The sequence below is a fragment of the Carettochelys insculpta genome, chromosome 1 (assembly GCF_033958435.1).
Source record: "Carettochelys insculpta isolate YL-2023 chromosome 1, ASM3395843v1, whole genome shotgun sequence".
Classification (NCBI taxonomy): Eukaryota; Metazoa; Chordata; order Testudines; family Carettochelyidae; genus Carettochelys; species Carettochelys insculpta.
In genome coordinates, this window is record NC_134137.1 from 290,038,375 (window position 1) to 290,062,781 (window position 24,407).

The 24,407-nt window shown below is 53.0% G+C and overlaps 3 non-coding genes across 3 annotated transcripts; 1 reads left to right on the top strand and 2 right to left on the bottom strand.

The window, feature by feature from the left end:
* Positions 1-12,020: 12,020 nt before the first annotated feature.
* TRNAW-CCA (transfer RNA tryptophan (anticodon CCA)) lies at positions 12,021-12,092 on the bottom strand. Its single transcript has one exon. It is a non-coding gene; the product is annotated as a tRNA-Trp (tRNA).
* A 567-nt stretch (positions 12,093-12,659) lies between these two features.
* TRNAD-GUC (transfer RNA aspartic acid (anticodon GUC)) lies at positions 12,660-12,731 on the top strand. The gene has a single exon. It is a non-coding gene; the product is annotated as a tRNA-Asp (tRNA).
* Positions 12,732-12,901: 170 nt separating this feature from the next.
* Positions 12,902-12,973, bottom strand: TRNAD-GUC (transfer RNA aspartic acid (anticodon GUC)). The gene has a single exon. It is a non-coding gene; the product is annotated as a tRNA-Asp (tRNA).
* Between the last annotated feature and the right edge of the window lie 11,434 nt (positions 12,974-24,407).

Consider the following 24,407-nt stretch of genomic DNA (forward strand, 5'->3'; position numbering starts at 1 on the left):
ATTGTTAAACATTAACAGAATAACATTTTAAATTCTAAATATTGTGGATGTTTTTCTGCAGTTTCAAATATTTGTATTTCAGTTACAAAACAGAGTGCACATTGTTCACTTTATTATCTATATTTTTAATTAGATTTTTCAGTTCACCTCACACCAAGTACTGTAGTGCCATCTCTTTGTCATCAAAAATACAACTTAACATCTCTGCTTTGGAGCCCACACCCTCAACATCCACCCACACCACAATTTCCTACCTCACACCATGTGAACCTATCAATGATACTGTGGTTTTCACAAAAACATTTTTATTTAGATGGGGGAGGGTTTATGGGGTAGGTAGGAAAAAGAAGGGAATCCTGGCATTCTGTGTGGTGGAATGTGAGCCTTTGGCAGTGTGGGGAGGCCCTGGGTGTCGAATGACAGACTGTCATTGTCTACCCACTGCCCTGTGTTCAGGGACCCCACTGGGAATGGGGGGTCAAGCCATATTGAGGGGAGGCCAGCAATGGGATAGGGAGGCTGCTTTATGAGTCCTGTGATGGGTTTTCCTCTGCAACTCCAGGATGGAATGCAAGATGTCAGTTTGCTCCCCGACAGTCATCAGGAGCTCTCCTGTATCCTTATTCCTGTACTGGAGCATGGTTTGCCACCACTGCTAGGTCCACCTTCCATCAGTGATGGCTTTGGCTCACTCCCCATCTGCCTTTTTAAGTTGCTGAAAGATGAGGTCCTGTTTAGATCTTTTCTTTCTCCTCATCACAGCAAACTGGTGAAGACAGTGAAGATCAAAATTTAGATACATTTTTTACATTTGACACAAAGTGTTTACGCACAGAATGAATGGGTATCTGAATCAGGGCAACTTTTGTTTTTCAAGGCTACTTTTGGCCTCTTAAGGATGACCATGAACTGACCTCTGCGGAACAGATGCTATTAGTTATCCAGACCCTTTCACTGCAGACATGGTAAGATCTTGGTGGCATAAGGATGGTGCGAGCAGGGTCTGCACAGCCTGGCAGTTGTGTGGTGTAGGGGAAGGGATCAAGCCTACTGGACACATGGTGGGCTGGGATGGGAGGGTGTCTTCCCTGGAAACTGTTAAGCATGGGGAAAAAAAACCCCTCTCGGTGGCTCCTCATAAATCCTATGCGGGGGGAAAGCCATTTAAAGCAGGGAAATCCCATGCTGGATATTCCAGCGTCTGAAAGCAGGGTCTGCACAGTCTGGCAGCTGCATGGCAGGGAGGAGGGGTTGAGCCCACCAGATGCATGTCATCCCTGTAAACTGTAAAGCACAGAAAAAAAACCTCTCGGTGGCTCCTCATAAATCCTGGGGAAAGCCAGCAGTGTGGTGGGAGGGGAGAAGGCCAGGAGAGCCTGCCAGCCACACAGAGCGGGGAGACAGAGAGCCCACCAGACGTGGTGCCTCAGGGTGGTCCTGGGAAATTTAAATGACCAGGGAACAATGCGAAAAATGCTAATACAACTTCTCTTGCTTCTAGGATGCCAAAAGAGGCATCAGCCTCCTAAGAATAACAGAGAATAAAAAATAAAATATGCTCATAGTGTGTGAGCATAGGCCTGGAAAATTTGCCAGAATGCTGTGTGGCATCTTGATACCAGATTACTTACTTGTTGCCTGGCGTTGCAAGGTGTGGTATTGCAAGGTGCGCTATTGTGGAAGCTGCAATAAATTAGGCCACCCCAAAAACCTCGTGTGAAATATGAAAGTGCCTGGCTGAGATCTTTATGGAGAGTTCCAAAAAGGATAAGCACTCCATCCCCAGAATTATTAACAAGCTGTTTTAAGGGGCACAGATCCACCACTCCTGAGCCGCAACCCATTTGTAGCAGTTTAAAAAATGTGGTTCACAGAAGTAAGTCTATATCCCGACCCAGCCGCAACTCACTTGTAGCATTCTAAAAAAATACTCACCAGAAGAGTCCCAGATCCAGGGTGAAGAGCAGCTGCAGGCTGGCAGAATCATCTTTCTCTGGCGCTTGCTGAACATTGGCATCCTCCTCTACATCAGCTTCAGCAGCTCCTGCTCCTGCTCTCAAAGTCCTGAGGACAGTCTCCTGAAGACTCCCACTTAACCTTGGGGAGCATGGTTGGGTCCCTCCCAAGAATGGCATCCAGCTGCTCGTAGTAGCGATACTTGTTGGGAGATGACCCAGGTCTCCCATTGGCTTTTCTCACTTTGTGATAGTTCTGCCTGAGCTCCTTCACTTTGACCCGGCATTGCTGAGCATTCTGGGCATACCCTTTCACAATCATGCCCCACAAAATCTCATATGTCCACATTTTGCTTGCTGACTCACAGTTTGCTGAGCACTGATTCTTCACCCCACACAGAAATGAGATCCAGGATCTCATTTTGGCTCCATGCTGGAGCTCTTTTGTGACCCTGAGTAGTCATCGTGGCTAGATGTGATGGATGGCTCCTGATGTGCGCTATCTGTGCTGGCCAGAAAGAAAATGAATTCAAATTTCCGGGCTTCCTGATATCTATTTCCTGCACATCTGGTGAGCAGCAGACATGAAAGTGGCCAGAACAGCCACATGTGGGGCACCTGTGGGATACCTCTGGAGGCTAATAAAATTGATTTAAAGTGACACTATTTCCACACTAACATGAATACCACCTTTTTAATTCAAAATTGGTGTTATGCTGCATCAGCAGGTTGATGTGAGAAAGTCAGCCTCAGGGCCCCTTGAAATGGACCTAATGTACAGGAAGACAGTCACATTGTAAAATCAAGCTATGTGCCTTAAAAGCAACTTTATGCTGCAGTGTAGATGTAATTTTACTCCACAAGTCTTTAGGGCAGCTTCTTGGCTCTTCAAGCTCATGTTATATAGTGGGATCCCTTAATGACATATAGGTAGCATAGCCTGCTCTGCGGTTCCTCTGCATGAGGGATATGTAGAGGCATGCCAGGGACAAGGAAAAAGTAGTTGGTGATATAACCAGAATCATCTGCTCTGTTATAATTTATACTGAAGACCATGAAGCTTGTTGCTACTTCCGGAATTAGAGATCAGGTCCTCCAGAAGATCTGGCCCTTATATTTTTAAAGTGAGAGCTTATATTTTGGAGTATCAGATGGTAGCCAGAAAAAAAACATCAAGTTACTACAAACCAGTGTAAAGCACCCCCTACTTGTGATGTTTTTATAAGGAAAAAAAATACCAGTATGATTTATTAGCTATTCATATCCAATAGAATACTTAATGCAAATCTACTGTCTAGTGATACACTTTGTAAAACATTGTGTTATTTCAAATTCAGGCTAAATTTGTATCTCTCAGGAGCTCTGCTTTTCAAGGGCTAAATCAGCAATATCATTTTCTCCATTGTCCTTAAGTGAGAGTCAAGAAGTTGCATTTTACCTATTGTAAAGGAATATGCTATTAAGAAAAGGAAGACAGAAGAGAGAGATAAAAGAGTGAAACCGTGTCCATTTTCAACTGTTGGAAAACTACTGTAAGCCTGCCTCAGGATGTGCAGTATGTTGAAAGCAGAAGCCAAAAATATTTTCAGTATAGGACCCTGTGGCAGGGTGGGGCCAGGAGAGTCTATTGGAAGGCCGGGTGGGTGCTAAAAGGCCCCTCTCAGGACGAGAGGGAGCCTACTAAAAAGAAGCCGCAGCCCCCAGTGAATACAGGGGACAACAAAAGAAAAAACACAGGGATGGGAGTGAGGGTCAGAGATTCAAAGTGAGGCAACCGGAGGGGAACACCAAGCAGAGAACCCCAGACAGCACCCACCGCTCCTCAAAGCTGTCGAGGGAGTCGGTGGATGCCGCCCAGAGGAACTCTGCCCAGATTCGTGACCAGCGGGATGAATGGAAGTAGGCCCCACAGTGGCAGGTCGCCCCCTCTGCCAGCCTCCTCTCCCTAGTTTTGTAAATGGCCATTTTGGCCACAGCCAGGAGGAGGCCCCGCGACTTCGTGGGGCCACGGATAGGGTGTGAGAGGATAAGGAGATGTGGGGAAAAATGCAGCCAGAACCTCAGGAGGAGGTTCTGGAGGAGCTGGAAGAGGGGCTGCAGCCTGGTGCACTCGACATAAATGTGCGCCAGGGTCTCCCTCATGCTGCAAAAGGCACAAGTGTCCGGGTTAGGGGTGAACTACGCCAGGTACGCACCTGTGCTCAATGCTCCATGGAGGATTCTCCAACTGATGTCCCCGGCAGGCCGTGGAATCAAGGTGGAATAAAGGCTGGCCCACCGGGGCTCCCCACCCTCCAAAGAAGTTAGGAGGTCCCGCCATTTGTGGTCGGGGCGGGACGAGGGTGGGGAAGTGGAGCGTGTGACGCATGAGTGTGTACAAAAGATGTCTAGGCGCAGCTCAGAAGGGAGGGCGAAAGCAACCTTGTTCTTGGAGCCGCGAATGTCATCCAAGAACTGGTGCATCTCGCCCACCAGCGTGTGGGGTGCCGAGTCCTCGGGGTATCAAGTGCCTGTCAGCCTCTTATTCTTGTGGGCCCCTGGCTGGAAAAAAGGTCCAAGTGGGGGCTAGGGTCTAGGTTCGGGAAGGATGCGGGTGGCAGAGGGAGAGCAGCCCCAGAAGTGCTGGGAGAGGGCGATGCGGCAGGGGTCTCCTGAGCGATCACCGCCTCGGGGGCAGATGTAGATAGACAGGGGTTTGAAGGGGAGGGTCGTGGAGAAGGGGAGGGGGTGGAGGAAGGGGAGGGGGTCTGGAGAGGGGAGGGTTACGGGCCCTGGGGTGGGACATTGATTGGAGGAGGGAGTAGGGGTAAGGGTGAAGGGGGGGCCCCCCAAGGTGGGAGCGGGGGCAGGGATGGGAGTGGAGGGGGTCTCGGGAGAGGGGGCTTCCACAGGTGGTAGGAGGGGGAGGGGGTTAAGGGCGAGGTGTCTGCACACTCGGCAGCGGGCGCCGGCAGGGTGAGGGGAGTGGTGTTGGGGTCTTTGGGTCCTAAAGGGGAAGCGGGGTATAAAGAGAGCACTAATTCCTCCGGGGCATCCAGGGGCTGGCCGACCTCCTCCGGGAGGTCATCTCTAGCTGAGAGGGGGGCCCGCACTCTGCGACGTCCCGGAGCAGAGGGGGGTGGCGGTTAGGGAGTTGCTGGTGGCCGGGGAGAAGGAAGGCGAGGGGAGTGGACAGACGGCCTGCAGGCCTCCAATAGAAGGCCGTCCGCGTCCAGGGCCGCCAGAGTAAGACCTAGGGCCCTGACCTCCTGTGGGAGGAGGGCGAGGCCGAGGCTTACCTCCTCCAGACACTCTGCAGCTGCAAGCTGGGCAGCGGCCAGAGGGTTGTCAGAAGAGGGCGAGGGGACAACAGGGGCCATTCCCACTTTTGGGGTTCCAGCTCCAGGGCAGAAGGGGTGATATCTCTCACGGCCACCGTGGCAGCCTCGGTCACCCCCAGCAGGTGGTCAGTGGCCAGGGGTTCGGCGGATGGGCTAGGGCTTGAGGCCCTTTTGGGTGCTTTGTGGGGCACAACCACCCCATCCTCCGATGGGGTGGAGTGCCGGGCGCGCACACTCCTTTTCTTCCACTTCCCCCCCCACCCCACCAGCACCCAGTCCTCCGAGGAGGGGGGCTGGGCGGCAGAGGAGGAAGAGCCAGGGGACCAAGGCAACGAGGAGGGAGGGAAAGAGGGGCCGGGGCAGCAGGGGGAGGGGACGGGTCCTGCCACTGGCCCTGCCTCCCTCTCCTCCGCAGGCCCAGCTCCAGCGCCTGCTCGGGCGCTGGCGCCTGCTTCTTCATGCCTGGCACCATGTGATTGGGCACCCTCCGACGCCTGAGCAGCGATGGCTCCGTCTGGGGCGAGAGGAGAAGAGGCGGTTCCAGGGCCTGTCATGGTCGGGGCGCTGCCGGTCTCGTGGCTGGTGGCCCCCGGGTCGGAGGAGGTCCTGGGCTTCTCTTCATGCCGGGCCAGGGGGCAATCCCTCCAGACATGCCCCACCGCCTGGCACACAAAGCACCGGGCCTCCCCCAGGGTATAGAGGACCCAATACGGGGCCCCTTGATAGGGCACCAGTATAGCCCCCTCCTGGGCTACCCCGCCCTGTGCTGCCCCCGGTGGCAGTTGGATACGGGCCTGCCGGCAGAAGGAAAGCACGTGCCCTAGGGCGGGGTCCTTGCCACCTAGGGGCAGGGGCTCAGGACCGACAGAGGCCAGCCCAGGGCAGTGAGGAGGGGCAGAAGAGCAGAGTTGGGGAGGAAGGGTGGGACAGAGGAAAACACCACCCATACGCCCAGGTCTTCAAGCGGCTCCAGGGGCACATGAACGCCCCCAACCACTAGGCCCCTCTCCACCGCCTCATGGGCGGCGGCCTCCGACACCAGGAAGAAGACAATCTTCCCGAACATCCAGGAGACCGCCACCAAGACCGTGGACCCTACCACCCGTGCCAATGCCTGCACGTAGGTTTCCACGTGGGGCAAGGCAGCCACCAGGAGGCAGCGGACTCTGTGCCTCCTGGTGAGCACAGGGAAGGGGCCGCGACCGTTGGCGGTGGTAGTCCTAGCAGAGGCGGAGGGAGCAGGGTGCGAGATGGCAGCCACCACCTGGGCATACGACCTGGGGGGATGAAGAATCGGAGCCCCCGGGGTGGTGGAGGGAACAGGGGGACAGGGAGAAGGGGAAGCTGCCCTGGATGTTGCAGCAGCTGGGGTAAGAGCCCCCGCCACGGGAGGTTTAGCCTTCTGGATGGGGCTCTTGCCTTTCTTTTTCCCCTGGCCCTGCCTACCCTTTTGGGGGGTTGGGTTCGGGGCGGGGTCGCTGGAGGACACCGCAGCAGGGTTGGCAGGAGCACTGGAGCCTGCACCTGCACCCTCGGCCGACGTGATGGCAAAGACCCCAGCAACCATGGATGAGCAGGCCACCATTTTGGAAGTGGGAGGGGGACATCACTGGATGACCCCCCCCCCAGTGGGCACAGAGACCATGAGGAGGGGATATGGGAGTGAGGACATTATTGAAGGTGGGGGCCTTTAAGAAGGAGCAGGAGAAGAGGGGAGAAAGGAAGGAGGAAAGAATAGTTGCCCCTCCCCCACTGGCCGGGCTGAGGACCTGGCCAGGTGGGGGAAGGGCAGGGAAGGGAGATGAGCTCAGGGAAATGGGGGGAGAAAGGATGGCCAGTACTCCCAGCACAAGATGGAAAGAACAGCTCCTGCTTCTGCACTGGGATGTGAGGGGATATCAAAGTGAGTGCATGTGGGGGTGTGAGTGAGAAGGGGGGGGCTCAAGCACCGTGTAGAACAAAAAAAGATGGGGGGGCATGGGCACATGGAAGAAGCAGGGGGGCGAGCCAACCAGAGGGGAGAGGACGGGAGAAGTAGTGCCCACGGGCGCTTGAGGCCGTGGGGGGGGCACAGCAGCTGCTGCAGAGCCTCAAGTAGGTGGAGGGGAAGGAAGGGGCAGATGGTTGAGGGGGGCTCAGATGCGGGGGCAGTGGCTGGGTGTGGGGAGGGCAGTGGGGGAGATGGTGGCTGCAGGGGTGGGGTAGGGACTACGCCCTAACACCCACCCCCAGCTGTGCAGCCACCCCTCTGGAGCCTCAGTGGAGAGGGGCCCTGCCCAAACTCACCCCTCCCCTAAGCCATTCCACAGGAGGCTGTGGAGGGAGCCCAACCACTGCTTTAAAAACCCCTTACCTCCTCCAGTGTGGTGAGGATGCAGCAGCTGTTAGGTGGAAGGAGGTGGGCCCAAGTAGGGGGCCAGCAGCCTCCCCCCAAAGGGTGGAAGGGGGAACCCTCCTGCTAGGGGAAACTAGCTGGAAAGGGTGGAGTGGGGGGAGAAGGAGCAGCCTGCCAGAGGCAGGAGGGAAACTGACCCAAGGAGGGGGTTGAAAGGGAAGCCCTGCAGGGGCTTGATGAAGCAACCAAGGGCTGCCCACCTCCCAAACATGGGGTCCACTGCTGTGGGAGCCCCAACGCACGGGGAGGCGGGAGTAAAAACAGCTGAGACAGAGCTAGCAAACAAAGTGGGAACAGCTGAGGAGTAGGCTTCCCTAAATCAATCAGGGCCAGCTGATCCTACTCAGGGGCTACCTTTATAAGCTTGTCTCCACACAAGGCAAGGGGAGGAGGATGAAGGAGAGTTTGGGAGACTAGTGAGGAGATAGAGAGAAATTCAGGGCTATGAAAGAGGAGAGGAGCCTCAGCAATCCAGACTGCCCTCTGCCCCAGCAAGGGTAACATGGTGCAGGCAGTGGGGCCAGTGGACTAAACAGGGGGCCTGAGGCCCAGGAATGAGACTGACCACACCACAGACCCTTTCAAATTACTGGAGTTCCTTAGCTTTCCACATCCTGTCAAAAGTATTTTTCTTTGATGTGAAGTTGCTTACTAGCTTTTAAATAATCTCAAATCTTGAGTTTATTGGGAGCTTTCTCTGCTTTATTTAAGAATGTTGCTCTAGAGCTTCTAGTGAATAAAAACAAAAAATACATTTCATCTAAGTTTTCTCTAAGCTGCACAGCCAGCCTACCAAGGGCCACACAGACACTCAGGGCTGCAGTATAGAGAGACACTTCTTACCTGCTCCCAGCCCCAGAGCTGCTGTGATGGGGAGAAGCATCTCTCCCTGCTTTCAGACCCAGAACTAGTGCAGCAGGGAGAGGCACTTCTCCCATAGGTGCTGCTGTGGGAAAAGAGAGCTGGGGGAGTCCTTTCTCCTTGCTGCCTCCCTAAGGCAGTTTGTACCCTTGGCCCCTAGCCCAGAGCTCACACCACCAGTTGGAGCTCTCACTCTCCATACCCAACCCTCTGCTTCAGCCTTGAGGCCTCTCCTGCGCTCCGGACCCCTTGGTCCCACCCGTCACCTTAATTTTGTTACATGCACCAATAAGGACGTGATATGTCATGCATCACATATCACCTCCATACTGGTGCACATAAAAATTATTTCTGCACATACATGGGAAAAATTAGAGGGAACATTGCAATGGAAGAATTTTATCTTCTAGGGTGATACAGAATGTTTGCAATGGAGATTTTTGGATGCTGATTTAATTTGTTAGAAATATAAATTTTAAAGACATGTTTCATATTTATCTGAAAGCAAAGTAAAGATGACAATAAATGCAGAAGAGCTCTGTGTAAACTAGAAAGCTTGTCTGTCTCACCCAAAGAAGCTGGTCCAATACTAGATATTACCTCACCAGCCATGTCTTACAGATGACAAAAGCATTTGAAAAGGAGCTGCAAATTTAAATGTTAAGGATGTGATAAACCACCTTCACTTATAAGATTTAGGCATTAATATGGAAATCCATTTATCTGAAACACAAATTTGAAAACATTAATGGAATTTTAATTTAATTCAAGTCCATGACAAAGTTTGGCAACAAAACAAAATGGTATTTACTAAGCATTCAACAGAAGACAGGAATTTTTCTTATAAATAAGAAACAGGTGTTTAATTGTAACTGTACACTATAGTTCTGTTTATTTAAAGCTGATTGCTTTTCCATGTTCTTGAGTGAATGAAAGAAATAGTGAAAAAAGTAACAAAATGGTGATACATAATTACAGATTTCTCAAAAGAAAAAAAGTTCATTTTTAATACAGGTTGCACCTCTGAAAATTGGCACACTCCATCATTGTCCAGCAGGACTATGGATGCTCCTTGACCAGAGAGCCTGAGAACCTAAAGGCAGGAGGGGCAACTTCAACAAGATGGGCAGCCCAGCTAGGAGCAACCCTGGGCCAGAGCTAAAGTCAGGGGGCAGTGCGGGGCTAGACTAGTAGCCCCTTGGCAGAGCAGGACTGGGGCACATACGGCTGTGCAGGGCTGGAGCCTTCAACAGTGCAGAGCTGAGGCCAAAGCCACACTGCACCCCAAAAGTTGGGGCTGGAGCCATAGTAGCCTCCTGGCTGCACAGAGCTGTAGCTGGACCCCTACATGGGGCCAGACCTCCACAGCAGCCCTGATGCTGCTGGGCTGAAGCCTTCCTATCATGTGGGGCCACAGCAGCCTGGGGCCAGAACCTGCTGCAGCCCCCTGGCTGTATGGGCTGGGACTGTAGCCTGCGTGGCACTGGGACCAGAGCTCTCCAACAGTGCAGGGCCAGGGAGGAACTGGAGCCACTGTGTTACCCAGGACTCAACAGCAGCTGGGCAAGGAATCCAGCCAAGCTGAAGGAGAGCCAAAGTAAGGTGCCTGTAAGCAGGCTCTTGGGTGCTGGTGATGGGGGACCACCTCATATCTGGCAAATTCTCTCATTCAGAATTGATCAGGTCCTGACAGTGCCAGACCAGGGAGGTGCAACCTGTACACTTGAAATAGAGTTTGCTAAGTAATAAAAAAGAAATGTCTCACTATATTGGGGCAAATTCATCTTTGATGTAACTCCACTAATAAAAACACTGTTATTCCATGGCATTTGCCTAATTTGTTTTTTTCTCATAAAACTTTCCCATAACATTTTTCAAGCAATCGCTTACTCACAGGGGGAAAAAATCACATGTTTGAATTATATTAATATTTTAAACTTTTTTTTTGCTACTGGCATTGTGACAGAAACAGACCCAACTGAAAGAGGACTGAAAATAAAAGTATCAGTTCCTACTTTGTGTGACTTGAAGGTTAGAAATTATGTAAAAAGGTTATTTTAAAATTCTCCATGCTGAATCATTTCCAGATGTGAGTTTAAACTTGATAATATACAAATAATTCAAAAATTCTAGTTACTATCCACAAAACTGCTATTGTAAGCTGAAGGTGTCATTTGTTAGATTTGTTTCCATCTTCAGAAAATATTTTTCTCCATAGAAATGTGATGACAAAAATGTATACAGTAAGGGTGCACCTACACTTGGAACTAACTTCAAAGTTCAGCAGAGAGTCTATGCACATTTTCCCTAACTTCGAAGTAGGGAACCCAGTTTCAAAGTCCTTACTCCATTCCCGGGAATGGAGTAGTGCCCTACTTCAAAGTTTAGCTTTGAAGTAGTGTGTGTGTAGTACAACTCTGAAGTTATTTTTGGAGTGTAGCAACAGCCTAAGTGTTCCAAGTTAATTGCTGTAATAGGTTAATCCCTCTGGCTGCATCTACACTACAGCGATCTTTCAAAAGATGGTCTTCCGGAAGAGATTTTCCAGAAGATCTTTGGATAGACAGCATCCACACAGCCCCCTACTCTTTCAAAAGAGTGGGCCAGGGATCTAAAAATCCATCACCAAGGGGCCTGCTCTTTTGAAAAAAAAGGCCCATGGAGCATCTCCACGCTTTTTTTTCTCTTGAAAGAAGCTTTCAAAAGGAGTGGTCCTGATCCAGGAGTGGAAGAGGGCTTCCAGAAGAAGATCCGCAGTCTTTCGATTTCAGATCAAAAGAGCACATTTTGTGTGTGGACATGCTGTGTGTTCCTTCAAAAAAGGATCTGATTTTCTGAAAGACCTTGCTACTGTAGACATAGCCTCTGTTCTTAGGGATGGTTAGATCTGACCAGAAGTGACATGTGCTTTGTGATTTCACTGTAGGTTCCAGGGGATAAGGCACCAAAAATGAACGAGACAGAATTGGAATCCTTTTTTTCAATAGTAAATGCTTTTCTAGCCTATCAAATACCCCAAAATTAACAAGTGTGTAAATTTGAGAACCTTTTGAGCTTGAGGCTAAGGCCAAATGTCTCCTTGGGGTGGGGATACCGCATAATTCTGATTGATTGCCATTAAACTTGTTTGAATCTGAGCAGTTTTACCAGGTGTCCTGTAACTACAGGGAAATATGATGGCACTAAATTGTGAGATATGCCAGAAACTGACTGATGCAGGACAGGGGAAAGGAAACGGGTTTCAGGTTTCCTTATATTGACTGAATATAACTCCTCTCCCTCCCCAATTCCTTCTTCCCTGGTTTCTTATCACCGAAATATTGAGTGCCGCGTTGCTGGCAGAGATGGTCACAGGGTTTGCTTGTTGCGTGACGTTCCTACTTATGACCAGCCTGCAGTAGGAGCAACGGTAGGGAGAGGACCAAGGGTTATACCCAGTGGGTAGCGAAAGCACGACCAACACATGAAAAAGGAATAAGAAAAGTTGACTGACCCCGACGTGATTCGAACACGCAGCCTTCTGATCTGGAGTCAGACGCGCTACCGTTGCGCCACGAGGTCCTGCTGGGCTCTACCACGCGCAGCATTAGACCTCACCCACCACCGCAGAACTACCTCGCCCCCCCGCATATGCGTAGCGCGGCCCAGCTTCCGGCTCCCGCTGCGGGGGACCCGGCCCGCGCGCCTTCCCGACGGCGCGCCACAGCGAACGTCCCCGGGGCAGCAAACGGCCCACTCCGCTCAGGGCGCCTAACGGCCCCTACGGGCTTCAGCGAAGTGTGCAGCCTCCGCCCCACCCCCTCCAACGGCAGGGCGGCCGCCAGCGTCCCGGAGCGAGCGGGAAGAGCCCGCTAGCCGCCCCGCCCTCAGGCAGCCCCAGGGCAGCAGGCCCTGCCTCCGAGAGGAGCCCCCCCAGCTCCCACAAGCAACCGCTAGCCCACAGCTCGCCTGCCCCGCCCCCTTCCTACCCCAACCGCTCCTGCCACCTACTTGCCGGGTTTAGGTCTTGGCTTCCAGCCCGGTACCGCCAAGCGCTGCGTAGACCTGGTGCCCTGAACGACGAGGGATACACCGCGCGATGGTGTTTCAGCAGTAAGTGGACTGCTCGAAGATCAGGTTCCACGCAGCTCCTCGTTAGTATAGTGGTAAGTATCCCCGCCTGTCACGCGGGAGACCGGGGTTCGATTCCCCGACGGGGAGGCGAGTGTGATTTTTTTGCAGCCCGCGCTGATTTTTAAAAAAACTATTTAGACAAAACCTTAAAACCAACCACAGCTGGGGAAACACACTCCGCGCTCCGACCCAACGCTCCCGGGTTGGAACATGCCTGTTTAACATCAATCCGCTCAGGACATAAAATTGGCCGTCACCTCCCCGTCGGGGAATTGAACCCCGGTCTCCCGCGTGACAGGCGGGGATACTAACCACTATACTAACGAGGAGCTGCTTGCGAGACTCTTTTCAGGGTTGCTATTTCACCCTGTCATCTGCTCAGAATTTCCATGGCTCCTCTTGGACATGTTTAAAGCAACAGGGAGCCCTTGCGATCGGGCTGTCATTTAGCTGTGCGCTTGGAGGGAAGAGGCGCCCCTCGCTGGGCGCGAAGGTTGGAGAACCGGCGGGTCCCAACTAGCTGAGCTTTCACAGCAGCCGGTTGGTTGGTGGAGCTGCCTGGGCTAATATATCTTCCCACCTTTCCCCAGCTGGCGGGGTGGGGGGCGGTCCCCAGGGAGGAAGGAACGAGGACTGCGCGCTCGGGTTTGTCCCACACGCAGGTGTCGCCGTCGCCGTCGCCGTCGCCGTGGGCGGGGGTGCTCAGACCCCTCCGGGCGCAGCTGGAGTGACTGGGTGCTTGGAAGCGAGGGTGTGTTCTGGGCCGCCTGCCAGAGGCCTTTAGAGGAGCGACTTGAGCCAGCAGTTAGGTCACAAACAGCTGCTGCTGTCTGGCTTTCCTAAGGGAGGGAGAAATGCAGGCCGAGTCCTGCGGCCCGGGAGTTTAAAGCTGAGGGAGGTGATACTGACTCGGTGAGCAGGAGGGTGATTATAAAATTAGTGTGCGTCTCTGCATCACTGTGCCGCTCAGTCAGGGACTATATTTAATCTACCAGTTTGTGTCCGGTCCGATGTACAGTAAACATCGCATATAAATGGTTATTATACGTAGAAGCAAAGGCGCTGTCTGCCAGAATGGAGATAAATATCTCCGTGGGTAACAGGAGCCTAGGCCGGATTTTCACACCGGAGTGGCAAAAGGGTGGCTCGATTCATATTTAGGCAGCTAAATTAAAAAGTGACTTGCAGCTGCTGTTGAACACCTCTGAAAATCAGCCCACTAATTCACGTGTTTAACCCTTGTAGGATCCTCATTTTAGGCAGCCAAGTTTGAAAATTTTAAGGTGACAGTGAAAAAGTAAAGTTATAGTCCAATGCTAATTACATTCTGTAGCTGTGCTAAACGGGGCACCGGCACAATCTTGAAGCCATAGGCTGGGTCTACACGTGCCCCTTCCTTTGGAAAGTGCATGTTAATGAGCAGGTTTGAAATATGCTAATGAGGCACTGCAATGAATATGCATCTCCTCATTAGCATAATGGCAGCCGCAGCCATTGGAAAGTGCAGTTTTTCGAACCGCGCGCCGCCCGGGGAGACGGGACCTTCCGAAAGGACCCCCCCCAGTTTTCGAAAGCCCTTTGACGAAAGCCGAATTGCCGCAGCCATCATTATGTTAATGAGGCGCTGTATATTCTTTGCAGTGCCTCATTAGCATCTTTCAAACCTGCTCATTAACGTGCCCCTTTTGGAAAGAAAGGGGCACGTGTAGACCCATCGGCTACATCTACACAAGCACACTACATCGAAGTAGCTTATCTCGACGACAGAACATCGAAATAGGCTACTTTGACGTGTATCATCTACACATCCTCCAGGGTTGGTGCCGTCGATGTTCAACGTCGAAGTAGTGACGGAATGCCAAACACACAAGTGCTCCCCGTCCAAATAAGGGGTTAGCAAAGCCCCAAGCCATTCCCTTAAAGGGCCCCTCCCAGACACACTTGGCCTGCACAGCACGAGATCCATAGAGCGACAACCAGTTGCAGACCCTGTGAGTGCAGCATGGACCCTCAGCTGCAGCAGCAGCGGCCAGAAGCCCTAGGCTAAGGACTGCTGCACACGTGGACCATAGAACCCCACAGGGGCTGGACAGAGCATCTCTCAATGCCTCAGCTGATGGCCACCATGGAGGACCCTGATATTTCGAAGTAGCGGGATGAGGATCATCTACACACGCCCTACTTCGATATTCAACGTCGAAGTAGGGCGCTATTCCCATCTTCAGATGGGAATAGCGATTTTGATGTCTAGCCGCCTAACGTTGATTTAAACGTCGAAATAGCACACGGCGCATGTAGACGCAACGCGTGCTATTTTGACATTGTGCCGGCTACTTCGAAGTAGCCGGCTAGTGTAGATGCACCCATCATGTATATGACAGATCAGGAAAAAAATCGCATGGAAATTTAAAGATTTCCTAGTCTGCTTTTTTCCATGTGCCAATGTAGTGCATTCCTTCAGTTCATGGAATCCAGCATAATCTGAGATTTTCTGAGTGTGGTCAAGGTAGTCCTGCTCATCCTGGCTGATAGTGGTCTATAGGGGTATGTCTACACTAGAGAGTTATTCCAGAATAGTTTATTCCCGAGTTATTATTCCAAAATAAGTTTTTCCAGAATAAAGCATGCACACTACAGGAAAGCCACAAAATAAGCAAAACTTATTCCAGAATAGTGTGCCTACACATAGTAGAGCCTATTTTAGATTAGAGCTGCTGGTACCAGCACTTCCAGGAGCACTAGTCCAAAATTCTATGTCTACACAACAGTGTTATTTTGTAATAAACTGTTCTGGAATAGTTCACTTTGAAATAGCCCCATTCTGTGTCTATACATCCCTGATTCTGAACTACCTATTTTGGAATAGGCACTATTCTTAGTGGAATCAGGTTTACAGAATTCAAAATAAATCATATGCTATTTCAAAATTATTTCAAATTAGATGTGAAGATATTTCAAAATAGGAGCTGTTATTCTGAAATAGCTTTGCTGTGTAGACATATGCTATAAATCCTAATCAGTGCCAAGAGCCAAACCAGTTCCCTTTGAAGTCCCAGGATTGGAGGTGGGTAAACTGGACAAGCCAGCATCATCTAAGACCCTGTTACCGACAGGTTGTGTGCAAGAATCCAGAACTTCTCTACTGCCACAGCTTAAGTGTGACCTGACATCCTCTGGGAAGACTGCAGTCAAGTCTTTTACATCTTTCACATTTCTTTAGCTCCTGATTTAATACTATGACTGCCACTGATTCATGTCAAATCCCACACTCTATATAGTCTATGTGCCATGTGTCCATTGGCTCCTCAGATTTTGCTCTGTGCCCTTATGCTGTAGTGACCTGAGTCTTTGGCAAGGTCTTACTTCTTATAGAATTCTGTGTTAATTTACAGCACTGTCTGCATACATAGTAGCACTGGGGAGGGTCACTATCCAGTGCAATGTACACACCTGGTGGTAATCAATTTTCTAATAGCTGTGTTTCTGTATTGCTATTGCTACACTGGTCACGCCACAACATCAACATTTTAGAAATAATAGCAAGTGATTTGTTAAGTTGTTTAAGAGAGACAGGCTGATGCACTGTAGCAAAGTCAAAAGCCGGGGGGTGGGCCTCTGGACAACTAAATAGTTCAAATACATTGACTGTGGGTCTGCCCCACGAAAGTTCATCACCTAATAAATCATTTTGTTAGTCTTTAAAGTCCTAAATGACTGCTGTTTTGTTTTGTCTCAATGCATTTATAAATCGTTTACTACTGGGCAATTAGCAAAAAGTAAGGACATTTTCTTTTTAATTCACCACTGTGTGTATTAACAGACGCTCTTTTTTGTTGGCAGGAATTAGAATTTTACTTAGAAGACAAATACTGTACTGAATAATAAACAGTGTTCTATTTCTCCAGTTTTGTATGAGTATCTTTCACTGATCTGGTTGGGGAAAGTTAACAGAGAGGTAGCCCTGTTAGTCTGTATTATAACCAAACAAAACAGCAGTCATGTAGCACTTTAACAAAATAAAGCTGAAAACAACAAGAAGTCCTGTGGCACCTTATAGACTAACAGATATTTTGGAACATCAGCTTTCGCAGGCAAAGACCTGCTTCATCAGATGCATGATGAAGAAGGTCTTTGCCCACGAAAGCTTGTGCTCCAAAATATCTGTTAGTCTATAAGGTGCCACAGGACTTGTTGTTCTCGAATTTACAGACTTAACACAGCTACCTCTCTGATACTTGCCACAAGGCACAGTAAAGCCGGCCTTTCAAGTTCTCAGCAGTATTAGTGCCCTCTAGTGGCACTCAGAGCTGCTCTCAAAACTATTTGAAATTCACACAAGAAAGACCATTGATTTATTTCAGTTATTGTGAAAAAGCAAATAGGGGAAATCATAGATTCAGACATATGTTGATATTAGAGCAAATAATCCCCTCTCCCCTCAGCCAAATGCTTTGTTAAATTTTGGCAAAGATAATAGTTGAAACATCACTAGCTTCTCCACTCATATTCTATGTGCTTCAACCCATAAATAGCAAACATTTTGTTAACGCTTTGCATCTGGAAATCTGCTGGGGGTGGGAATATTAAAAACACTCTTTACGATGGAATTTGTGGTTTCCTTTTGCAGCATAGGGCAGTAAGGGGTTTCTTTTTTCTTTTTAGGTTGCATACTGTGAAATCAAATCATTGTCAGTTTTATCCAACAGTGGGGATCAGTCTGGTTCTTGCCAGAGCTAAAACAGAAGCACATTAAATGCCTGATTCCTCACCCCTCGTCCATTTAATGAGAAATTCACGAGCGTAGGGAGGACCCAGTTTTAGAGTATTTTGCAAAAGCCGAGGTCGGTAGTTCTGCTTATCTTCCTCTTGCCTATGCTGCCAGCCATTTTGAGGTCAGCAAAAGTTCCTGCCTGAGAATAGCAGTGTTTGGCTGTACATCCCCAGAGCCTCCCCAGCTCCATGGAGTGCTTAGCTAAGGAATCATGTACATTGCATATGCCCTGCAAAATCTGAAACTTGAGCCCCTCTCCTTGTGGAGGCAGAGAGAGAAGAGCTGGCAGAAAGCGGAGCAGTCAACTGTGGCTTCATACTCTGATCAGCTTACCTGGTTCAAATTTCTTTGGGCTGATACTGCACTACAAGAGGGAGGACCAAAGAAGAGAGACAAAGAGAGTAGATTCTAATAAAGGGAGAGTGTGGGGTAGTGGTGATCAGTGAGTTACAGATTGTTGTGCTAAACCATAAACTCAGTGTCTTTATGGAGGCAATTTTTTTAAAATGTCCAGCAGAGTTGTGACTTTATGCTTCCAGGCTTGTCTTTTGCAAGTGCTGTGCAGGTTTCCTTTGAGAGGGAGAACTGGGAGGCCAGGTACTGAGTGGGGGCTCTAGAGAAGTGTTTACCCAGAGGTGATGTGGTGTTTTTGTCTAGTATCCTTTTCCTGGATGAGTTCATAAGAGACCATAATGATAGTCTGGTTTCAGTTATTGTCAGAGACAGACCAAGGTTTTGGGGGGCCCTCCCTACCACTTCGACCTTGGGCCCTGCATACTTTCCATCTGCAGCCCTGACCATGACCCCACCTCTTTCTGCTCCTTCCCTGCAGCCACCACTGTTTCATCCAGGGTTCCCCCACGCCTTCTTCCCCACACCGTGGGCCTGCAGCCCATTTGCTACTTTCAGTCACTCCCCACTGCAGCCCCAAGAGCACAGAAGCTCGGAGTGAGGTAGAGAGTCACAGCCCCTTCAGCCCCAGCACCACAGCAGAGGTCTGAGTCCTGGGACTTCACTCTCCACCCCAGTGTTTCTATGGGGAATCACTTCTGCCAGAGACTGGGGCTGGGCACCTAGGCTTCCCATGCTGCTCTGCAGCTTTGGCTGAAGGTAGGGTTTGGGGGTGCTGGAGGCTTCCCCTGCTATCCTGTGCCTTCTGCTAGGAATGGGTTCAGGGGATACTGGGGTCTTCCACCATCACATTGCTCCTAGTGACCAGGGGTCTAAGCTTCTGCCAATCACTGATGGATTTTTGTCTGAGGGTCCTGTGATTTGCCCCATTGGTTCAAGGGCCAATCAGCTACTGGTTATTGGGACATTTAGAGCACAAGATGAAACACATCACGCATTGTAATAGGCATATGTGGGGGCCAGGAATCTGGAAAGGTGTGTTGTGGGGTTATTGATCATTGTAGCAGTGGAAATTTGTCTGCAAGTTTTGCATCTGTTCTTGCTTTGAGCTGGCACATCCTGGTCTGTGGGGAGCTTGCTTCTGATGGTGAGCATGAAGGTGGGTGGGTGAGTGGGGGAGTGTTTAAAATCCAGAAGTGGGGGTTCAGGAAAGATTTCTTTCAGGGTTGGGTCCAGGGCTCCCTGTAAGCTGTGCACTTGTGCAGCCACTCAGGAGAGAGCCCACAGAGACACCCAAAAGAGGCAGCATGTGGTTCTATTGGTCATGCATGTTCACATGTGCTGGGTGCACATAAAACAATTTATTCTGCACAGGAATGGAAAAAGTCTGCATCTGGATGGCAAAGATTAGTGGGACCATTGACTGGTATGGATTGTAGTTATTTGGTGATATCCTGTGTGGGTGCCAAGGTGGGGTGGCAGGTGACACTTGAGCTTGAAAGGGTTGAAGGAGTTGTTATTTCTGTATTCAGGCAGGCTGTCTCAAGGTCTTCGCGTGGCCCTTTCCAATTCGCTTTGAATGGTATCTTGAAATGTGTCTTAACTACTTATACTAAACAATCTTTCCCACCTTGTATTTAGCTCTGACACTGATTACCTTTCCAAGACCTGAAAAAGAGCTCAAGGTTTTTTCTCTTTCACCAGCAGAATTTGGCCCATGCAGATATATTACCTCTGATATCTTGTCTCTCTATTAGTCTGAGACCGACATGGCTACAGCAACACGGCATACAAACTTCCCAGACATATTTGCTTTTGAGTTGAGAGAGCGCATGTGAGAGGTTTTACCCCATAGCTGCTTTCATTTAAAAGTTAAAAATGACTGCAAATGGGAGTGCTGTGTCATTCCTAACTCTATTGTCACATGATCAGGAACTGAGACAGTGTGGCTACGTCTACACGTGAAGCCTATATCAAAATAGCTTATTTCGATGTAGCGACGTCTATTTCGATGAATAACGTCTACACGTCCTCCAGGGCCGGCAACGTCGATGTTCAACTTCGATGTTGCGCAGCCCAACATCGAAATAGGCGCAGCGAGGGAACGTCTACACGCCAAAGTAGCAGACATCGAAATAGGGATACCAGGCACAGCTGCAGACAGGGTCACAGGGCGGACTAGCGGTTCCAGGGCAACAGCTAGCCGCTCCCTTAAAGGACCCCTCCCAGACACACTCAGCCTGCACAGCACACGGTCTGAGGAGCCATAGGCACACAGACCCCGGGCGCCGCAGTCATGGACCCCCAGCAGCAGCAGCAGCAGCAGCAGCAGCAGCAGCAGCAGCAGCAGCAGCAGCAGCAGCAGCCAGAGGTCCACCCAGCCCTCCCGGCAGGAGCAGGGCGAGCCCTGCTCCATGCCATGCAGGAGGCAGCTGAGCACCTCCTTGCTACCCCGGAGGAGGAGCTGCCCCCAGGGCAGCAGGGCTCAACCCCCAACCCTGCAGCACCCCGCCCCCCCCCGCCTCACACGCCGGCGGCTGTGGAGCTACCCCACCAGCACCGACTGGTGGGAGCGGCTGGTGCTTGGGGAGTGGGACGACGACCGCTGGCTCAGGAACTTCAGGATGAGCCGGCAGACATTTATGGAGCTGTGCCAGTGGTTCACCCCTGCACTCAGGCACCAGGACACCGCCATGCGGCATGCCCTCACAGTGCAGAAACGGGTCGGCATCACTGTCTGGAAGCTGGCCACTCCCGACAGCTACCGATCCGTGGGGCAGCAGTTTGGTGTCGGCAAGGCCACCGTCGGGGCTGTCCTCATGGAGGTAAGAGAACCCACGGGAGGAGGGCAGGGCAGGGGAGGGAGGCCCGGGCAGAGGAGGGCAGGGGAGAGGAGGGGAGGGGAGGGCGGGGGAGGCCAGGGCCGGGGAGGGCAGAGGAGGGCAGGGCAGGGGAGGGGGGCCAGGGCAGGGCAGGGCAGGCCAGGGCAGGGCCACGCACACCCTGCTCACCCCTCATTGGTGCTGTCCCATGTGCTTTCTCTGCAGGTTGTGCGTGCCATCAACGCCCTGCTCCTGCACAGGCTCGTGAGGCTGGGGGACCCAGATGCCACCATCGCCGCCTTTGCCACCCTGGGCTTCCCCAACTGCTTCGGGGCTCTGGATGGGACTCACATCCCCATCCGCGCCCCGCATCACAGTGGAGGACGATACCTGAATCGCAAGGGCTACCATTCTGTCGTCCTCCAGGCCTTGGTGGACAGCCGGGGACGTTTCCAGGACATTTATGTGGGCTGGCCTGGCAGCACCCACAACGCCCAGGTTTTCCGGAACTCGGGCCTGTGCCGCCGGCTGGAGGCGGGGACCTACATCCCCCAGTGGGAGATCCCTCTGGGGGACACCACCATGCCCTTCTGCGTCATCGCAGATGTGGCATACTCCCTCCGGCCGTGGCTCATGCACCCGTACACGGGCCATCTCTCCGCTAGCCAGGAGTGCTTCAACGAGCGCCTGAACCACGCGCGCCAGGTGGTGGAGCGCTCATTTGGCCGCCTGAAGGGATGCTGGAGATGTCTCCTGACCTGCCTGGATGCGGGCCCCAACAACATCCCCCAGATTGTGGGTGCCTGCTGCGCCCTGCACAATTTGGTGGAGAGCAAGGGGGAGACATTTTTCCAGGGCTGGGCTGTGGAGGCTGGCAGGGCCGACGTCCAGCCACCTGCTGCCCCCAGTCAGCAGGTGGACCCCGAAGGGACCCGGGTCCGGGAGGCCCTGCGGGCCCACTTTGATGATGAGGCCGCGGGGTGAACTCTGCCCAGGCCCCCCACTGCCCGCCCCTTCCTCCACCACACTCCTGCCCCAACGCCCACACCATGGAGCACCCAACCGCACCCCACTCCCACTTTTCCTGGACAAATGACAGCACGCACTTGTGGCTGAACTTAAACTGGTTTTTCTTTGAGAACTTTTTTTTTTAACTGTAAATATATAAAACAAGAACAAACTATATACAACATGTGGAAACAAAGTAATATGTACAAATAAAACAATCGTAAGAAACAAGTGTCCTCATTAATAAAAAGAAAACCAGGGAGGATAAAGGGGAGAACTATTTACATGGGGGGGACGGGGCAAACGGGGGGCACAAAACAATAAGTTGAAACTATATACGGGGGGGGCCACGTCCCGGGCCCCTCGCCCCTACAGTCCGGCACTGGGCGTGGGTGGCCGGGAGCTCTGCCGCGGCCACAGCCCTTTCTGGGGCTGGCTGGGGGCGGGCCGGACTGGAAGATATGCCTGGCGAGTCTCAGCCGGCTCCAGGGGTCCCTTGGCGCTCCGGCCCTCAGCGGTGGGTGGCGGGGCGACGGCGGACGGGACGGCGATGGGCGGAGCAGCTGGTGGTGCGGCTGGTGGACCAGGCACGGCGGGCGCTGCGGCGGCCGGCGCGGCATGGGGGGCCAGGTAGTCCACCAGGCGGTTGAAAGTCTCCATGTAGGCCCCCCCGCCTCTTAGCGTCAGGCCAGCGCCCGCTCCTGCAGCTGCAGGTGCTGCTCCGCGACCTCCAGCTGCCGTCGGTGGATGGCCAGCAGCTGGGGGTCCGTTGCCGTCGGCTGTTGGTGGCGCGGGGTCCGCTGTCTAGCCTGCCGTGGGGCCGGTCGGTCCTCAGCCGAGGGGCTGGCCTGGAGCGATGGTCCCGGAGGGCTCTCCGGGACCACTGATGCCTCGCTGGCGCTCTCTTCCAGTCCTTCTGATGGTGCAGGTGCGGGACACAGGAGAGGAGGGGGGGAAGAAGAATGGAGACAGGCGTTAGTGTGGGCCCCGAGCCGTGGCCTTTGTCCCCCCAGCCCTGTGCTGCAGGTTCCCCATCCCCATCCCCGGGAGATGCTGCTGTGATGGATGGGGTTCAGGGGTCCCCCTGCCCTGCACCCTGTCCCCTGGTGGGAGCGACTCTCACTTCACTCCGCAGGGTCTGACAGCAGGAGAGGTTTCTTAGGCCACAGATGCCCAGTTTCTCCCAGGAGTGACAGCACCAGCTGTCGGAAGAGACAGTCCTTCCAACCCGTCATGGGGAGAAGACCCCAAGGGGTGCCCCTCTGGGATGCAGCTTTCCCCCTCCTCAGGCTGGCTGCCTTCCAGCTCTCCCTTCCCCTAGCCTCTACCTGTGGCCCCCGCCCTCCCCCCCCAGTTCCAAGCCAGCTCGGCTCCTCCCTCCTCTTTGTTTAGGGCAGAGGTGTCACCTGCCAGCTGTAGCCCCAGGATCATCCTTTGCCCCTGGGAGCTATTCGGCTCTTGTTGCTCATATGTAGCCTGAGTCTCCCTTTTGCACTCCCCCGACTCCATCACATGCTGCTGCTGCTGCTGTTGCTGCTGCTGCTGCTGCGGGGTGTCCCACCCCCTCCTCCCGGGGGCCCCTCGAGGTTCCGCTCCCCCCTGCCCCGGGGATGGGGCATGGCACTGTCGTGAGGGGTGGGGGGGGGCAGGGGCTGATGCACTGCTGTGAGGGCCATGGCACTGCTGTCCTTGGGGCCATGGCCATGTGAGCATGTGGGGGGCCCTGGACACATATCTATTACCCCCCACCCCTCAAGCCCAGGGGTGTACACCAGAGGGGGGTACATACCTGTCGGTCCACTCCCACGGTCTGGAGATCCCCGGGGGGCGGAGGCCCGGCTGCTGCTCCGGGATGGCAGGAGGAGGATCTGCAGCCTGGATTCTGCAGAGGAGGAGCCCCCCTCCTCCTCTTCCTCCTCCTCCTGCCGCGATGTCCCGGGGGTGGGCTCTGGGGGGGGGGCCCGGGGTACAGGGCTTACCTCCGGGGCGGACTCCGGCTTCAGGGCCTGCTGGGGCTCGTCGGCCGAGGTATCAAGGGTGGCCGGAGGGGAGGAGGTGTGCCGGGGGCCCAGGATGTCCCTGAGCTCCCTGTAAAAGGGGCAAGTGACGGGGGCGGCCCCAGATCGGCTGGCCGCATCCCGGGCCCAGGAGTAACCCTGCCGCAGCTCCTTCACCTTACTCCTGACGTGATCAGGAGTGCGGGCAGGGTGACCCCGGGAAGCCAGGCCGTCGGCCAGCCGAGCGAACGCATCCGCGTTCCGCCTCTTGCTCCCCATTACCTGGAGCACCTCCTCCTCGCTCCAGAGCCCCAGCAGGTCCCGCAGCTCGGCCTCCGTCCAGGAGGGGCCCTGCTGCCGCTTGCCAGCCTGGCTGCCCGCCTGGCTGGGCTGGCTGCCCTGGCTCCCCTTGTGGGGGGGTCCCCTGGGGGCGCTGGGGGGGGCTGCCGGGCAGCCATCGCAGCTGGGTGGGTGGCTGTGCTGGCTGAGGGACGTGCAGGCTGGCCGCGTGTCTGGGCTGCCGCCTGCACGTTCCCTCAGCTTCCTGCACAGGAAGGGAGGGGGAGGGGACCTTTAAGGGGCTGCTCCATGCGGCCACCATTGAGCTGAGGGGCTGGAGAGAGCGTCTCTCAACCCCTCAGCTGATGGCCACCATGAAGGACCCGGCAATTTCGACGTTGCGGGACGCACAATGACTACACGGTCCCTACTTCGACGTTGAACGTCGAAGTAGGGCGCTATTCCTATCCCCTCATGGGGTTAGCGACTTCGACGTCTCGCCGCCTAACGTCGAAGTTAACTTCGAAATAGCGCC